The sequence below is a fragment of the Siphateles boraxobius genome, unplaced genomic scaffold (genome assembly GCF_051911475.1).
Source record: "Siphateles boraxobius isolate OS27281-9 unplaced genomic scaffold, OSU_SipBor_1 24, whole genome shotgun sequence".
Taxonomy (NCBI): Eukaryota; Metazoa; Chordata; class Actinopteri; order Cypriniformes; family Leuciscidae; genus Siphateles; species Siphateles boraxobius.
In genome coordinates, this window is record NW_027508855.1 from 9,865,171 (window position 1) to 9,870,034 (window position 4,864).

Consider the following 4,864-nt stretch of genomic DNA (forward strand, 5'->3'; position numbering starts at 1 on the left):
GTCACTTTTATTTCTATAGCGTTTTATACAAAATGGATTGTTTCAAAGCAGCTTTACAGTGATAACAGAAAATGATTCAATTATCCAAACAGAGTTCATTTCGCTTGTATTGCACAGCAGCTCTAAAAGAAAATGGTGTCATTTAGAACCCTGTATAACATTTTTCTGTGACCACAATAACATACATTTGATACTCTGTCCTCCTTAGAAAATCGAGTGCTGTTTTTTTTTTTTTTTTTTTTTTTTTTGCTGATTGATGTTTTGATAGCCAATATCTGTGAACTCAGAGACTTGGTTTTATGTGCAGTACAGTCAGAGTTGGTCTTATTATTGGGAGATACGAGGGTCTGTGGCTCTTCTATTGGAGAAAGCGTAACTGCTAACTTGGATCACGTGTGCTTTGATAACCAAACACATTACAGCATTGACGTCATTGAATTTCGTTCAGAGTTGTGCAACAGTCAGTCACTGTTTGCGAATATCATAGAAATGAATGAGAAGTGCCGTAAACTCAGTTCCGCAACAACCATACCGCAATTGTCAGTGACTTCTCTTATAAAACAGCCATTTTTTTCATTGTAACTCTAAAATAGATAAATCCAAAACGAATGTTGAAGATTAGCAAATGGGCGGCTGTCGATTCATTAAATAAACTGTTTTTATTTTTGTCCCACAAAAGTAGTTTATTAGCAGCGTGGTGAAGTCTCTCCTCCATTGACATCCATTTAAAAAAAAAAAAAAAACAGCCTCTGGTCTCTTTACCTGCGTATCACAGCGTTTTGTTTTTTGCTAACCTTCCAGTCTTGCCTATGCCTACCAATTCGCTTTGGAGTGGTGGTGCATGGTTAGCTGTGATAACACTTCACAAAAGCCCAAAATGGTTTAAGATGGCTCATATAACCTAAGAGCCTCTTCTGACATACAAACAGCAGCCCTTAAGGCTACTTTTTTTAGGCTAATTTTCACAATGTCAGTCCAAATCCGATTATTTGTAGGCCATATCCGATTGGAATCTAGGAAATTTACAAAATATCTTCATTGAACATGATCTTTACTTAATATCCTAATGATTTTTGGAATAAAAGAAAAAATTATAATTTTTGACCCATACAATGAATGTATTTTTGGCTATTGCCACAAATATACCCGTACGACATGTGACTGGTTTTGTGGTCCAGGGTCATTTTCTGCTCGAACGGCACTTTGCAACAACACAACCTTGTTTTTGCAGCGACTTTTAGCATATTTCCTATAGCAACGTTTGTCATGTTTATATTTAACATGGTGTGAGGAAGTCACATAAACCACGCTAAATCCAATCAGAGCAGTCAGACTGAAACAGATTTCTCGAAATAAGATTTCAAACCACATGTGAATGTAGCTCAAAACGGATCTGTATTTCATGTGATTTTATTTTGTTGTTGCCGTTCACACTTGTTAAATCTGATCGGATTTTAATCGAATATGCACAAAAATCAGATTTGCTCTGACAGTCTGAACATAGACTGTCAGTCCATATCTTATGTGCATATCCGATCATATTTAGCAAGTGCGAATGGCAAAAAATCCCATGAAATAATGCGATTTAAAAAAAAAAATTTCAATTATTTGTTTTGAGCTACATTCATATGTGGTTTGAAATCCTATTCAAATCGCATTTCAGTAAATCGGTTTCTGTCTGACCGCTCTAATCATATTTCGCATGGTTTGTCACTTTCCCACGCCACGGTAATATGAAAGTCTTTGCAGAAACAAGGCTGTGTTGTTCAAAGTGCTGGTCGAGCAGAAAATTACAATATAATGGAAATTTGAAGACTGGAAACAACAGCATGGAATAAATGCCCATACCAGCCTGCTACATTTCTGCTGCTGTCTCAGAAGACATAGTAGTCCAGTCAAATAAGACAACATATGTTTTTCAAACCCCTCCATGTAACTGCTGTTGTTTTTTGGCGTATACCTTTCAACACAACGTCATTGCCATAGAAACCAATGCAGATATTCTGAAAAACAAAAGCGTGCCACGGGAGACAAAAATCTGATCTGGAGAGTCAATCATTTAGATCAGATTCCAATCGGATGCACAAATAATTAGATTTGGTCTGACAGTGTGAACTTAGACTTAGCTGCACTATTCACTTTTCTCCTGCGGTAATCCTTTCTTTTCTGTCCAATACATATTTTATAGATTTATCCCACTGTTTTTGTTTTGTTTTACATCTTTCTTTCTTTCTTTCTCACTCTGTACCTCCTTTCTCATCCTCATCTTCTCTTTGAGTAAGCCACTTCTACTCAGGTTTCCACTGCAGGGGTAAATGCATCAAACAGTGATGTAATGGCTTTTGTGGCAACAGAGTTGCCCCACCATATTAGCTGGGGAATAGTGCCTGCTTTATGCCACATTAGAGGCTCGTCTCCCAGGTGAAGTGTCCATTTTCTGCCCTCAGCATAGGGCTAGTTGATGATTCATGTCTGGAATATGTACTTAGTTGCTGTGCAACACGCCTGCGTGTCACAGGACAGTGTTAGGGCGCAGCTGGGTATCCCAGTAACCATCAGGGGAACAGATGGTCTGATTTTACTGCAAACGCTTAAGAGATTCACACTCTTCTATGAATGCTTTTATTGTATTATACATAACTTATTGATTATTTTAGAGTCTAGAGGAAATTCAGATGGATTTCTTGGAGGGGCCATTAAAAAAAAATAATTATGTTTGTGTTAAGCCTTTGTTTTATTATTTAAGAAAACATCCATTTTATAATAATTTTAGAAGAAAAAAAAAACATTTTAGTACTTAGAAAATTGTTTTAGGATATGTTCATTTTTTCACTTGACTAGCCATTAAAAAAACAAGAGCTAATAATTTCTGTTTTCTTATCAATTCAATATATTTTATAATACAATTGTTTAATGTGAGATGTCTGTATATACAAATGAAATATATGGAAGTCTTTTCACAGGACTCAACAGAGAGACTTCTTCCAGTCATTATCTGCCGCCTAGCCATTCAAACCAAAATTTCACTTTTTGTTTACTTGCATGGAGCAGCAGTATTGTACGAATAAGTAACGCTGGTTTAGCCATTTATTTGAATCACAGCAGTTTGATTTTCATGAATCTTTGGACACAACATGATTAGTGCTACTGAATGAACAACGTTTCATTTATTCATTTATTTCAGGCAATGGTACATAAGTACAAGGCAAACAAAATATTGTTAAGTCATACAGTACAAAACAAACATACAGTATTAAACTATGACGATGTTCAATTATTCAATGTTTGAATAATGAATCATGTTTGTCCCTAGTTGTTTTCGAGTAAACAGAATCCTTTTTGATTGTTTATTCACTGTACTTATTATGACGCTTGTGTGCTGTATTCTGAAAGCTTTCAAAATGTGTTCACTTTTCTTTATTTATTTTTTTCCAAATAACACTTTTTAAACAAACCAGTCAAACAGGAGTTCATAACAGGTAAATTTCCCAGTTCAAATATGAGTGATGGCTGGGCTTCAAAAATACCAAAGACATAATCAACAAACTTTAAAATAGAAAAAGTGTAGTTATTGAATATCTGATCTCTCTCACATTCTTTTCCTTGGGTGCACAACTCCCCAAAAAAGCTTCCAACCTGGCTTCAATTTTACTTTGGAAACTTTGTGTAATTACTTTGGAAAATTAAAGTAGGTCAGTTAACCGGTACCATGGAAAGGATGTAAACTATGTTGTCCAATTAAATCTGATTGCTTGCTTACATGCTTCAAAATGCCATGAAAAACTTGACATAATTTCCAAGATTTCATAAAATTCTGATCTGATACAAGAAGGTACTTAGAGATTAATGGTTATAATTAATTTTAATTTATCTTTAATTTATTATAGTTTCGTAGTGAACTTAAAGGGAATGCACTTAAAACAAAGGGAAAGGTCAGAGTTGTCCAGAATGTAACAAAAAGAGTATTTCTATGAACAAAGCAGGTGTGTGTAGGCCTATGTGTGTCTTTCATCTATTCTGAGAGGATAGCTGCATAGCTTACACCGATTGTGTCATAACTGATCAACACTGTTTTCCTCCTTTTAATAGTGTCTCCTCAGGGGACCCTCTGTTTCCTTGTAAATAATACAGGCACTCATTGTTAATGGTCCCTGATCACTTAATGAAGTTCTGCTCTGTCAGATTTGTTCAACCAGGATGGATGATGTGAACTAATTGATAGTGTAATGATGAATGTGTGCAGGTTTTGGCCTATTTCATTCTTTGCAAACCCATGATGAGTGAAAGCTCATTCAGGCACAGCTTTAGTCAGAAAAAATGCTCATAACATTATATATAACTTTTTCAATTTGTAATTTGCCAAGGTAAGAAGTCTGAAAGAGGTCCAGTTGTGTCATCTGAGAATTAAACCAAAGCACATAACATATAATATTCATAGATGGTCTAATAAAAAAATATATAATTGTAATATCATTAATAATAAAATATTACTAATAGGAAAGATATAATTGATAATACACTATCAATTATAGTTTTGATTGTTATTTCACTAGAGTTTGATACATTATAACATTTTTTTTATTAAACTATAATTTGATTATATGTGTATGTGTTATCATTTGAAATTATAATTCAAATATTGTATATAATATATTATTAAATTATATTTATATAAAAAATATTCATAATTCATAAAATAAGTGTTTGGTTTTTATCTTTCCCCAACCCTCCCCATGGCTTTAGTTCTGACTCACAACACACGCATTCACTCCTACTGACATGTTTTTGGATTGTGGGGGAAACCGGAGTAAACCCACGCAGACATGGGAGAACATGCAAACTCCACACAGAAAGTGCTCATGCT